Below are 15,237 nucleotides of genomic sequence, written 5' to 3' on the forward strand. Positions count from 1 at the left end.
ATTGCTCAATTCTAAATAAGTACATTCTGCAGTTTTATGCTGGACACAGTAGGGTGAGTTCAGTTAGGAACACCATTTAAAGTTACGTAATATAGCCTGGACTTTTTTGTAACTCTAATGTTCTGGTAGCTAAAAGTGTGTTTGGGTTTTGCTTATTTCCTTTCAAAGTGATCGGTTTTAAACAAAAACGCATTTTTTTCTTAAGAAGTCATTGAGAACTGATTTGTTACAAGTGTGGACTTAAAATTGTTGAAATGAGAGTCAAGAAACACTTAATTGGAATTGAAGAATTACAGTTTGGGTCTTTCAAAGTGATCAGTTTTAAACAAAAACATATTTTTTTTCTTAAGAAGTCATAGAAACACTTAATTGGAATTGAAGAATTACAGTTTGGGGAGCATAGATTCAGGCAGAAACCCAGGTAGTGTGAAGGCAAGGGGTTTTCTGAGAAAAGGAAAGGAATAATTAACACACACACACAAATAATTCCTACAGGTGCTGATCAGCTGAGCTGCTCTTGGCTGTACGTGATTGGTTACTGATTCTGTCTTCAGATAGAGAGTTCCTAACATCAGCCCTTGTGGTCAGGATGTCCACTGTCTTGCTGGCTTCACAAATACTTGTAAGACAAGGTTGGTTTGACCCCGTCCAAACATTCCAAAGTTTCAAGGAGGAAGACATTCAAGGCAGTTTCTCTGGAATGGCAGCTCCCACTCCATTTTGCAATGGCTTCATTTATGTCATTTTTCACACACCTGCTCAATGCACTTATTCATGCATAGAGATGAACATTGTTAGCTATACTAGTAGTAACCAGAAAATTAACATCACATATCCTTTCACAACAGAAATAAAGGAAATATTTTTTACTAAATTTTGGGGCATGGCATTCATGGAAATCTTGAGCTTGTTTCCAGAGGCGGGAGATCTCTTGTTCTACTGCACTGCCTGTGGGAGCATGGATATTAACACTATGTTTCTCTGACCCCAGAAAAGCAGAACATTTTCACTTGCAACAAAGCTTAACTCCCAGGACTGGAAGAAGACAAAGTGGCAATCTTATTACAAGACAGGACCTTTCAGTGTCTCAGACCCCAAAGAATAGTTAGATGTTACATTCTATTCAATGAAATAATAGAATCTTTGAGTAAAACTGTCTAAGCAAAATCTATAGAAAAATGATGAATCCTGTACTAAAGCTTACTACTAAAAAATAATAACATTACAAAGCTTTTGCAAAGACTGTTTTCAGAGCACCAAGAAGAAAACTGAGGGGATTTTTAGTAAGTGTCATTTACTGTCGAGAGAGAGAGAGAGAGAGAGAGAGAGAGAGAGAGAGGAAGAAGAGAAGAGAAGAGAAGAGAAGAGAAGAGAAGAGAAGAGAAGAGAAAGCAGGGATTTTTTGTTTGTTTGTTTGTTTGGTTGGTTGATTTAGTTTGGTCTGGCTTTTTATTGTAGAGACATAAACAATGGAAGACTATATGATTTGAACTAGTTGTGAAAGTATTTGCCCAAATATATAAGGCATGAAATAAAATTCTGGGTTTTGTTTTGTCTTGCCAGATATTTTTTAAGTGTACTTCTTTATATAGCGAAAATAATGAAAAGTAAAATTTAAATGACCCTGAATCCCATTGTCTAGATAACTATTGATATTTTTTTAAATTTAGAAGTAATATAAGCACATGTTTTTAAAAAATTCAAACATTACTGAGAGGTGTAAATGATAAATAGTAGTGTTCCCACAATCTCCCACCCCTTCCTAACAGAAAAGGGAATATGTCCCCAGACACACATACACATGTGTGTATATGTATACATATATATGTGTGTGTATATAATTAAGATTTTTTTCAAAAAAGCGTTATACCTTGAATTTTTTATTTAATAATATATTTGCAGATTTCCCCATATCAGCACACACAGAGCTATCACATTATTTTTAATAGTTATATAATACAGTGTACTGTAAGTATTTAACCAGTCTCCTGTTGATTAATATTTAGGTTGTTTATTTTTTATTTTTGGGACTATATCTGTAAAGGTGGCAGTTGAATAGCGGTGAAATGCTGTCTACATATATTATTTTGATTCAAGAGAAATTTAGTTTATAGAATTCTACTTTTATTCTTTCTTAAATGGAGAAATGTTTTACCTAAAGAAAAACTAGAATGCATTTTTGTTTGGAGTGTATAGACCAATGGTATGTCGATCCATGAAGGAGAAAGTATTTTGATTTAATAAGACTGGATTGGCAAATGTGGCTAAACACCAAGTGAAACGTTGTAGGCCAATGAATGTTAGGAAACCTTTAAAAGAGTTGATTAAATTGATAACTCTCATGTTCAAAAGATACTATGCAGCTGGTGGAGGCGAGAGTGGGAAAGTTGTTTCATAGGTAGAGTTTCAGTTTTGTAAGATGAAAAGAATTTTGTAGATTAGTTGCACAATGTGAATATACTTAACACTCTTGAAGTGTAAACTTATGGTCAAGATGGTACATTTTATGTTATGTGTATTTTGTCATGATTTAAAAATATAATGTACAAAATTATGCATCCATAGAAAAAGAAGACAATTACCTAAAATAAAATTTTAAGAGGGTAAGGTGATTGGTTACTGATTCTGTCTTCAGATAGAGAGTTCCTAACATCAGCCCTTGTGGTCAGGATGTCCACTGTCTTGCTGGCTTCACAAATATGTGAATATACTTAACACTCTTGAAGTGTAAACTTATGGTCAAGATGGTACATTTTATGTTATGTGTATTTTGTCATGATTTAAAAATATAATGTACAAAATTATGCATCCATAGAAAAAGAAGACAGTTACCTAAAATAAAATTTTAAGAGGGTAAGGGAAGAGCTTCTACCAGAAATTGTCAAATATCTTCAGGAGACAATTGATGTTATTACACAGTCAGATAAGGTCCAAAATGCAAAGGCCCCTGGTAATGGATTCAAATGGAATCTAGGGCACAATTGGCCAATAGCAGCAGTAATCACCTCTCTTCTGCTATGGAGCAAGTTGCCACTGTACCTATGGCCACTAGGACATTTCCAATGACCAGACTTAGTGCCTGGAGTTGCCCACAGTGAAGAGAAAGACCACCCTGAGGACTAGGTCTCAGATCATTCTCTGACAGTCACCATTGTTTAGAAGCATTCTAGCCCAGCCGGCATGGCTTCGTGGTTGAGCGTCGACCAATGAACCAGGAAGTCACAGTTCAAATCCCAGTCAGGGCACATGCCTGGTCCCGGGCTCCATCCCCAGTGTGGGGCATGCAGGAGGCAGCCGATCAATGATTCTCTCTGGGGTGGATTTCCTGGTGATTCCAACATGCAGCTAAGGCTGAGAAGCACTGGCACAAAGATTTTTCAACTTTAGTGTTCCTATTTCTTGAACACCCACAGAGGTTTGGTTTAGTAGGTGCGGGATCTTCCCAAGGTCTGCATTTCTTACGTGCATTGCAGGTGATGCTGATGCACATGGTCTCTGGTGAACGCTTTGAAAAATACTTCAAAGGTGACTGAAATTCCTGATTTTTCATCCTAATCACTGGTCTCTCCTGCTTCTCCATAAACGTGGTCAACTGGGCTTTGTTAATAAGGCTCTTTACCCCAAGCTGGTAATTTTTATTGCTTTGTCCCCGGAATATGCCAAAGACCTTCACATATCGCTTGCAATTAGTGGCTCCAAAATGGCCACATAATCCAACGAGGTCCTGGCCAAAGTTGCGCAGAGTGGAAAGATTACATCATGGTTTCTCCATGCCATGCTTTTGCCAATAACTCCTGGAGTCCTGCTTTAAAAAATAACAACACAATATTCAACACTATCACCTACATCAAAACATATCTTTAGGGTTGCTCTGCTAAGTCATTATGAACCTGAGAATACTTTTAAGTAAGCACACGCAGAATTAATCCTCTAAGTTGTGTATTTGTATTTTCCTTTTGAAGTTTTGTCCTTGTTACATTTTACCATGTTTATTTTTGACTGCTGCTCATGACCTTAACGTCATTGGCAAATGATGGCCACATTTCTGTTCTATGGTTCAAGTTGTCAAGAGAAATATGAAATATTTCACAGTTTCTGTCCCTCCCGCAGGCTTACCTAGTACTCCATATGCCGATTTGAATAATCATAGCCCCAAATGGGGTGGTCAACATTGTGGAGTGAAAAGGGAATGGGCTTTGGGATGAGATAAACCTAGTTCAGACTCCCAACTCTACTTCTTAATAGTTGTGTGGCCTCAGGCAGTGACTTAATCTTATAGAGTTTCTTTCATTTTTTCTTCTGAAAATATGCTGCTACAATTCCTCCCTCAAAGGGGTATTTTGGCAATGATTAAATGAAATGCAAAAGTATTTAACATATTGGCTGACACATAGTAAAGTGCTCAATAAATAGCTTTTTTTGTGTTTGATTTTTTTACTGTCATGCACTATATGATGGGTAACAGGAACAGCCGAGAGTACAAATATGTATATTCTTCTAACTCAATCTGCTCAAAGTAACTGTGGGAAAGGAAAAGTAATTCCAAGTCGTGTTGACTAACCCTTCAGAAGGTCACTCAACCCAGGGTTAATGGCTTAATATCAGGCAATGTTAGACGGGGGCACTCTGGGTGCTGGGTGGGAGCCAGGCCAGGAGACCTCAGGCCAAGGCCAAGAGTGAGGCACAGGGGGAAGCTAAGGAGATCAACCTGATCCAAGGAAAGGCAGAGGCCAGTGCTCGAAGGCAGCGGGGTCAACACTGAGCAATGGCTGCCCCTTCCTCTACCTGGAAGAAGCTTAGAGGAGGCCAAGGGTCAGCCTCGAGGAAGAGATCAGGCACACGAGAGTCCGCACTGGGGGAGATGGGAGAGCCTGGGCAAGGGGGGCTCCACAGCAGCCAGGTCCCAGGCTGAGGTGGTTCATGAGACTGGTTATAATCTTCAGAATTGCTCTTGTCTTTTAAGATTATCCTGGCTAAACTCTTCTGGCCTTTATCAGAGTCTCTCCTTTTGGGAGCCTTTTTTGATGGATCTGAATGAAATCTTCTATAAGGAGACACTGTATTAGGAAGAATGGGCTAAATAACGAAACTCCCAAATCTCACAATAGAAGTTTATTTTAAGCTCCTATCACAGTCCACCATAAGTTTGTGGAGATGGTTTCGGAGGGGACTCTGCTTCATGCAGCTATCCAGGGACCCGGGTTCCTTTCACTCTGCTGGCTCTGCCACCCCCAACAAGGATTCTTAGTTCATTCTCTTTTTCCTTATTACATTTTTTTGGGTCCTGGATTCTTTTGAAAGTTTAATGAAGTTTTATGGATCTTATCTCAGCATAAGGTTTTCAATTGTGTAAAACAAAATACACAGGTTACAAAGGAAACCAACTAAGTAAAAATACTGTTATAAAAATAATAAAAACATAAAACTGTGATACGAATAATACCTGTGCTGCTTTATGAATGTTAGACGTTATTCACATGGGATATCATTCTGCTGGAGGACTTCCAAAGAGTCCCTGAGCGCTCCTGCTGAGCCTGAACCAGGGTCAGCACCACAAGGATGCACTCACCATGTGCTAATGTACATTGTTCTGGTTATCTATTGCTGCTTAACAAACTACCCCCAAAACTCGGTAGCTTCACACAACCTTTTATTTTGTTCCTGATTTCATGGGTCAGGAACTTGGGGAGGTCTTGGCTGGGCAATTTGTCTAGGATCTACATGGCAGGCCCTAGGGCATCTGGGGCTAGGAGACCCACAGTCACATGTTTGCTCAGTGCTCCTTGGCCCCAATTTCCACATGGCTTGGTTTCTCACAGCGTGGTGGTCTCAGGATAGTCATACTTCTCAGATGGCAGCTGGCTTCCAAGAATAAGGGTTCCAAGAGACAGAAGTGGAAGCTGCGAGTATAAATATGGGCATTTTCCTAATTTGATGTAGTCTATGAAGTCACGAGAAAGGAAAAATAATTCAAGCTAACGTTGTACTAAACCTCAGAAGGTCACCTAACCAAGGGTAAGTAGGTTAACTCAAGCATCAGGCGATGTTTAATGGGGGCCACAACATCACTTCTGCCATAGTCTGCTGGTCAAAGTAGTCATAGAGTTCACCTAGACTCAAAGGAAAGGGCACAGAACCTGCCTTTCAATGGGGGAGAAACCAAAAGAATTGTGGCCATCCTTAATCGACCATGTAGTATATACAAAATTTCATTTAATGTTTAATAGCACTGTGAAGTAGGTGCCACTGTTTACTGATGAGGAGATAGAATCTCAGAGAAGTTAAGAACTTTGAATAAAGAGTATCTGGAGGAAGTTTACAGGAAAGCTACAAGGACAGGGAAAATAGACAATTATCTTAAGAGAGTCAAAAGAATGAGTATGATTTGGACTTAAGAGAAGATTCAGGGACAGAGAGCAAGTATATTTATTATTATATAAGTTCCTAAAGTAACTGTGACTTAAACCAGGTAGAAATGTATTTCTCTCTCCTGTTATAATTAAGGAGTAGATGGTTCCAGGGATGGAATGGAGGTTTTGCTCCATGAGGTCATTTAGGGATCCAAGTCTCTTCCATTTTATTGTTCTATGACACTTAGGACATTGCCCTTACCTAAATGGTCCTCTATAGCATGCCATCACATCCATATTACAAGCATGGGATAGGAAATGGGGGAGTGATGGCCATGCCTCTTCCATTAAGACACATCTCAGAGTTGAACATATAATTTCCCATCACTTACAATTAGCCAGCTCCTAGTAACATGGCCACACTTAACTGTAGAGGGGGCTAAACTATGCAAACTTTATACTGAACATTCGTATGAATATCTACCAATTATGGGTTCTATCACCATAGAAGAAGGGGAGAAAAGATATTTGAGGACAACCAATATTGAACCAATCTCTACTTCAACAAATAGCAGGTTGAAACTTTAGCACATGGGATAGATGAGAATATAGTAGAATTTTCTGTGAGGGTTGCTGAACATAGTTACTTTAGAAGGAGAGAAATGCCTCCTTTTTAATGTCTTAAAATTTGTAATGAAATAGGTTGAGAAAAGGCATAGCTTATGCTCAATTCCAGCCTGAATGTCTATATTCAGAGATGATAGAGGGTAAAAGACAGGACCGAATGGAAGTGTAAAGGTCTTTCTCAGGGCAGATTGCTACAACTAGAGTTGTAAGCTTGGCAGAATGCAGTGTGCCTACCCAATGCTCCTCTGGGTCTTTGTAGAAAATGTAATGGCCCCTAAGGAGGTCAGAGAGGCCTTGGGGCTGGAGGAGATAGAGAAAATATCCTAAGAAATTGACAGATGACAAATACAAGGGCAAATTGGGTGTAAGTTCAAAGCTGTAGAAATAGCATGGAGAGCTAGAGGGCACGTGTATGTCTGAGTGATCTTGCAACATACTACTCGGGGCCAAGAGTAATGGGGCTGGAAGCCACTGGTGGCAAGGGCAGGAGGCAGTGTCCAGAGAATGACAGCTGGGTCAGGCTTTCCAGGGCCACTGCTGGCCAGCTGACAGGCTCCTGGACTGACCCTTTTGAACTGCACTTTCTGATGCAGACTTCAAGCAACTGATTTCCTAGGAGAGCAGCAATGCTTGGCCCATCCCCACTACTGTAAATGTCTCCAAAGTTTTTTATGGGCATTCTCTTTTCTCATGTTTTTGGTTTAGTATAAAGATACACATGTCATCTAAGCAATCCATGCGTGTCATAGGGAACTCTGATTTAGTATTTGGGTTTTTGTATTCTTTTACTCTTTTTAAAAAATTATATTAATTTATTGAAAAACATTCCTGGACTGGAATGTAATAAAAACACATTCCTGGGCTGCTATTAATAATGGAGGAAAGTTACTAACAAAAATTATAGTATTAATAGTAATATTGGTTACTGATCTAGTGCTTTCCATGTATGTGTATCTTTTTAATTGACATATAATTGACATAGAACATTGTATTAGTTTCAGGTGTACAACAAAATGATTTGATATTTGTATATGTTACGAAATGATCACCACAATAAGCCTAGTTCACATCCATCACCATATATAGTTACAGATTTTTTTTTCTTGTGATAAGAAGTTTTAAGATTTACTCTCTTAACAACTTTCAAATATCCATCCAATACAGTATTATTAACTATAGTTGCTATGCTATACATTACATTCCCATGATTTGATTATTTTATAACTTGAAATTTGTATCGTTTGGCTTATTCATTTCTGGCAACCACCAATATGTTCTCTGTATCTATGAGTTTGTATTTTATGTTTTGTATTTTGTTTTTTTTAGATTCCACATATAAGTGAGATCATATGGTATTTGTCTTTCTCTGTCTGACCTATTTCACTTAGCATAATAGTCTCAAGGTCCATCCATGTTGTTGTAAAAGGCAATAATCCCTTTTTTATGGATGAATAATGTTCCGTTGTGTGTGTTTCTTTACCCATTCATTTTTCTCTCTCAAAATTTCTTACTGTACTGTACTCACCCTTCTTCTCATGATTACTTAAGATGATAAAATGCCTACATGATAAGACAAAATGACCTCAAGGTCCATCCATGTTGTTGTAAAAGGCAATAATTCCTTTTTTTGTGGATGAATAATGTTCCGTTGTGTGTGCTTCTTTACCCATTCATTTTTCTCTCTCAAAATATCTTACTGTACTGTACTCACCCTTCTTCTCATGATTATTTAAGATGATAAAATGCCTACATGATAAGACAAAATGAAGTGAATGAGACATAATTAAGTAAAATAAGGATTAGTTGAACACAAGCACTGCAATACTGGGACAGTTGATCTGATAACCAGGACAGTGTGGACATACTGGACAAAGGGATGATTCATGTCGTTGGCTGGGGGACTGGGATAGTGCTACTCAAAATGATATGCAATTTAAAACTTATGAATTGTTTAATTCTGGTATTTTTTATTTAGTATTTTTGGGCTGTAGTTGACTGCAGGTAACTGAAACCACGGAAAGTAAAATTGGGGTAAGGTGGGACCACTGAGGCAGTGAATAAAACAGACAGAGAGTTCCTGCCCACATCTGGCTTACAGCCCATGGATGACAACATAGTGACAAAACTGGGACTTAATGTACACCTCTTTCCTTCTAAAAGGATTCTTTTCACTGTTTCCTTAATGGCAGGCAGAGCACTTATTCTACACATTATAGCTCAACTTTCTTATTAGTCTTCTGATTTGATTAACATTTATCTTCGACCCACTATCCACAGCCACCTCATTTCTTCTCCTTTTCTGCTGAGGGTATGTTTGGATACCTAAATGGTCTGCAGTTTTATACCAGTAAGTGATGTTCGCCCTACCTTTCCATGTCTCAGCTGGGATCACACAACATGAAGGGCAGTGAGTGGTACTTAGAGCAGAACCGAGGCTCCATTCTCAACTATGTTGTTACTCTGAACTGCAACTCTTTCCCACTGATGTCAATTCTCTCTGCAGTTTTGAAGACTGCCACACTCTCAGACCTGTAACTTAATACTTATTGTAACAAAACCCCTTCTTTATGTAACAGCCTGCTTTAAACCCATCGTTATTATTAGAAGTACAATTAGTTAATGCGACCACTGATACCTGCGCGGGAGCAGTTCAGCTCTCTAGAAAAGCAAGCTTATTCAGAAAGAGGCCGCGTGAGATATAGTCTTTCTTATTTCCCCTCATTCCCTGCAGCGTGATTTTTCAGTTCGGGGTCCACTTGCTTTGGGAATTTGCTGTTGTTGTTTTTGAAGGTAAAGGAATTTGCACTGTAGGCTCCAGGTAGAAGGCTATGTAGTAACTTTTCTGTTTTCAAACATAAGTTTGGGAACAGGTATCTCAAAAAATTTTTTTATAATTTGAAAGATGGAGAACTATTTACTCACCATCTGACCTGCCTTTACAAGGTCTTCCTACAAGCGTCCCCTTCCCTCTCTCCATAGCTCACATTTTGACCACTCAATATGATTGAGGGGTATAAGATCTCATCTATTTGGGAGGTTTGGTCCTTAAAATTTACATTTAGAGATCAATTATCCTGGATTAAGTATTACCTTTCTTAACATTTAAAATGTAAATACTTTCTAGAAGGAGGTGTAGGGTAGGAAAAATAATTTTCTCTTGAATCTTCTAGGATCTTGAGTGAGACACCTTCACCTCTAATAAAAGACAGATTAAAAAGAGAAAACATTTACTAAGTACATATGTGCGGGAGCCCCACAAGGATAAGACACAAAAAAGTGACCAAACCAGGAAGCTTTTATACATTTAAAATTTTTTATTATTTTTTAAAATCCTCACCTGAGGACATGTTTATTGATTTTAGAGAGAGGGGAGGGAGAGAAAGAGAGAGAGAGAGAAACATTGATGAGAGAAAGAAACATATGTTGGTTGCCTCCTGTACGTGCCCTGACCAGGGATGGAACCTGCAACCTAGATATGTGCCCTGACTGGGAATCGAACCTGTAACCTTTTTGGTGTATGGGACGACACTCCAACCAACTGAGCTACCTAGCTAGGTGCTTTTATACCTTTTGGGCAAAGAAACATTTCAGGAATCACCTCTGTGAAGCCTTCTCTGACCTCTCCCGACCTGTAGAGCTGCACACTTTCACTTATGCCCTAGTTGTAGTTATACCAGGTGTTATGGCCTAGATCAGTGATGGCGAACCTTTTGAGCTCGGCGTGTCAGCATTTTGAAAAACTCTAACTTAACTCTGGTGCCGTGTCACATATAGAAAATTTTTTGATATTTGCAACCATAGTAAAACAAAGGCTTATATTTTTGATATTTATTTTATATATTTAAATGCCATTTAACAAAGAAAAATCAACCAAAAAAATGAGTTCGCGTGTCAGAGGTGTCATAGGTTCGCCATCACTGGCCTAGATATATCCCCCAAATGCATATGAAGGGCCCTAGCCCCCCATGTGACTGTATTTGGAGACAGGGTCTTTAAAGAGGTGATTAAGATGAAATGAAGTCTTTTTAAAAAATATTTATTGATTTGAGAGATAGAGAGGAAGGGAGAGAGAAACATAGACTTGTTGTTCCACTTATTTAAGCATTCATTGGTTGATTCTTGTCTGTGCCCTTACCTGGGATCAAACCCACAACCTTAGCCTACTGGGACGATGTTCTAACCAACTGAGCTACCCAGCCAGTGCCAAGATTTAATGAAGTCTTACTGGTGGAGCCCTGACCCTATAGAAATGGTGTCCTTATAAGAAGAGGAAGAGATACCAGAATATCTCTGCCATGTTGAAGACACAGCAAAAAGGGGCAGCTTTCTGAAAGCCAGGAAGAATACTCTCATCAGATCCTGACCAACATGGTGCCCTGATGTCAACTCACAGCCTCCAGGACCACGAGAAAACAAATTTCTGTTGCTTAAGCTACCCAGTCTGTGGTATTTTGTTATGGCAGCTTGAGCTGACTAATACGCCAGGTTCTACTGCCATGATTTGATACATCTATCTCCCCTTCTAGATTCTAGACCCCTTGAGAGCAAAGACCCACATTAATATAACTGTCATATATTGAGGGTTTACTATGTGCCAATCACTGTACCAGGCACTCACACCTATTTAGATCTTACAACTTCTTAAGATCAGAACGATTATCCTCATTTTACAAAGAAACTAAGGCTTGGAGAAATTATGTGGTTTGTCTAAATTCCTAACAATCCATTTACACTGGTCTCCATACCACCATACTGCCTTTTTTGGGTCATCTGTGTTTCTTCACCCCCTAGGAGTTTTCCACAAGCTGGTTTTAAGAGGTTGTTAATTTCCTGAATAAATCTATTCTAATATCAGCAAGGGAAAGGACCCTGTTTCTTTCTACAGCAATGAAATTCCTGAACGTGATGTTCTTGGACACCCCCACCTCCCACAATAATAAAATGCATTAGCCTCACTTCCAGACAGAACCATCTACCTAACTTACAGAGCTCAGTGCAAAATAAAATCGCAGGGCCTCTTGTTCAGAATTTATTAAGAATTTCAAGAGCTTCTGAGTTGGTGAACACATGGAGATTTGGGGAGAGTGGCATTTCCAGAGAGCGTGAAAGTTCTTGCACTCTTCCATTTGGATAGTCCTCAGTTGAATCCTTTTATACTAAACGGATAAACATATGCCTATTCTGGACCCCCACCTTGCTTTACTCTCAGAACAACCTACCTGTCATTCTCTCCACATTAGCATGTCGGGATCTGCCTTGTTCCTTTTACCTCAGAATCCTCCATTGTGTGGCTTATTCAGTCAGTCCCTACTGATGGACATCTGCCCTATTTCTAGTCTTTTGCTAGTATAATAGAGTTACATGAATTAAAAAAAGAAAAAGAATTTCAAGATGGCCACTGTAGAGTATTAAAGCAGGTGCAGAGCCCTTCTATGCACAGGGTCTTGTGTGGCCGACCACAGTCACATATTCATGAATCCAGCTCCATCCCAGGATATTGTCCTCCACCTTTCTCTTGAGATCAGTCACAATCCCAGCTTCTAGCTCTCCCATATGAGATTGTTATTACCACCCTAGCATAGGTTTGGGTGGGGTGAGAGTAATTGTGGAGGGGAGTGCATCACACACCCATTTCTCCTTTGTTTCTCTATTCCCTGGAAATGGTTCATTTGCCTCTCAAGAACCAGCACTTAAGAAAGAGAGAATTTTCAACAGACAGGCCAAGTTGCATTAGTAAACAACAAAAAGTATTTATGGAATGTGATAGATTAGTAAAGGTGACTGAATGCCTATGATCCAAATTTTACTTCAGGAAGGTGGAAATAAACAAAACTCTACATAAATATATTACGAAGTGAGAAGATATGTTAATCACAGGAGATTAAAATATTTGGTCCATTGCCTTGCAATCTCATTCATTTTTTTTAATACATTCAAGAATTAGCATCACAGTTGTCAGCCCTAGCAGCATTATTCCATATGGGATGCTCCATTTTCAGCTAGTGGTTGTAGAGCTTTAAACCAAGAATTGCAAATGCAGTGCCTTTAGGAGCCAGCCAGGTACTGTGGATGGATGAGTGAGGTCTGCCGACTGGGGACTTGGGCAACTGGAGAGCACACGTGGGTGTCTATTTCAGCTGATTCTTACCGGAATGGCTAATGTCATAAGATCTGAATTTTCAAGCAAAGCCAGAAATAAGTAAATCTCAAATTTTAAATGTTAGCAACTGGTTTTAATAATTTAAAAAATTGTTTTGGTCAAATAAGTATTGTCTGGGGCTGGAAATAGTCATAGGCCCTTAGTTTGAGCCCTCCATGACAAAGGCTCATTGAATCACATAGAGTCCTAAGAAAATAAGTTGGGACTAGAGTCCCATATACAAATCCATCATTCACCCGAATGCTTGGGTGGCTAGGATATTTCAATTAATAAGAACCAAGATCCTAAGGCACTGGTTTGCAAATCCATCACTCCACAGGACATTTGGCAATATCCAGAGACACTTTTGTTCGCTACAATTGAGAGGGTGGAGGTGTTACTGGCATCTAGTTAGTAGAGGCTAGAGATGCTGCTAAATCTCCTACCATGCAGAAAACAGCCCCACAACAAATACTCATCCAACCAAAATGGCAGCAGGGCTGAGGTTGAGAAACCTGCTCTAAGGCAATGACTTACCCTCAGAATGTGGTTCTCTGGCCAAAGCTTAAAATGCTGATCCTTGGGCCCCAACCCAGACCAATCAATCATATGCTCTGTGACCTAGATGTGTGTATTTGTAAGTTCTTCCCAGGTGATGTTAATACATTCTAAAATTTGAGAGCCACTGAACTAAAATAACAGAATCTAAAGTATCTAAATAAACCATTGTGTTTGGCAAGGATGCATGTTCAATGATAACAGAAAACTTCTCACTTTTAAGCTGCAAAATACTGCACAGCCAAAGCAATAGTATCAAAATAATCCACCCACAATTACAGCCTGTTCCAAAAAGATAGGGGGAGTTATAAAGAAGAAAAACTGTCATCACAATTTACTCTCCACGTACAGAAGATAATTTCTTAAGCTGCTGAAAGTGTTTTTAAAAGTTTTCTTGATAACACGAAAAACAAAACAGCTGTTTTTAAAATCCCAATTTTATAAGAATCTATATTCCTCAATATTGCAAATTTGAGCATCTGAAATTAGGATACATAAAATTAAAGAGAATACCTTTAAATATCCTTATTACCACTTTCAATATAACTCACAGCAATAGGAGAGTAGTTTAAGGTTTATCAAGAAGTCTATATTGTAAGTTTGTTTTATTTTACATTAACACTAAAAAATATATATTTTTTGAAACAGTGCTTGGAACCCTCCCTCTCTTTTGGGGTGTATTCGAAGCTTCCCTGCTGCAGAAAAGCCAATAGATCCTCTCCCCATCTCCTCTGTCCAGTTACATCTCCACTAGAATGAGCAGCTGTTAGTCACAGAAGTGGGTCCCACGCCTGGAAGGTCAGGCATGTGTAGTGATCATCATCTCTAAGTGGACATAAATGGAAAACTCAGCCACAAGCATATGCACAGAAAAGGGGGGATTTGTCCCAGGGCTGACACAATAAGAATGTCAAAGCAATAAACCAGATAGAAGGCCTGAGAGATATAACTTCCTGGGTAGTAAAATCATTGTGTGCCAGTGTAAGTTTTTGCTTACTTGAAGCATAAAACGCATCAGTGCAGGCTGGCAAGATCACCGATTCTAGAAAGGTCTCTATAAGATAAAGGGAGGAGGGCTGGGTGTTACTCACAGAGCATATGAGGTTGAAGAGGCTAAAGGGGGTTAAATGTATGGTGACTGAAGGAGACTAATCTTTGGGTGATGAGCACACAATACAATATACAGATGATGTGTTATAGACTGTGCACTTGAAACATAGAATCTTATTAACCAGTGTCACTACAATGAAATTAATAATAATAAAAAATAGTAACAAAAGAGAAAGGAAAATATACAGGGAGGCAATGGGAAACATTTCTACACTCCAGCAAACTTACCAGTTTATATCCTTTGTGCTACTCCTTTTCTCTGCTCTTGGAGAAAACCAAAGTAAAATCGGCCATACCTATGCCAAATTGTCATTATTGCCTATCTGCAAACCAAGATGAGCCTCTGTGGCCTGGCCTGACTCAAAGTGGGGAAAAAGGTTGAGGGACACGGCTTAACCTGGGGAGTGGAGGTCAACAGAGGTCATGCCCAGAAACAGCACTATTACTTCAGGT

This window comes from Myotis brandtii, unplaced genomic scaffold (genome assembly GCF_000412655.1).
Source record: "Myotis brandtii unplaced genomic scaffold, ASM41265v1 scaffold17, whole genome shotgun sequence".
Taxonomy (NCBI): Eukaryota; Metazoa; Chordata; class Mammalia; order Chiroptera; family Vespertilionidae; genus Myotis; species Myotis brandtii.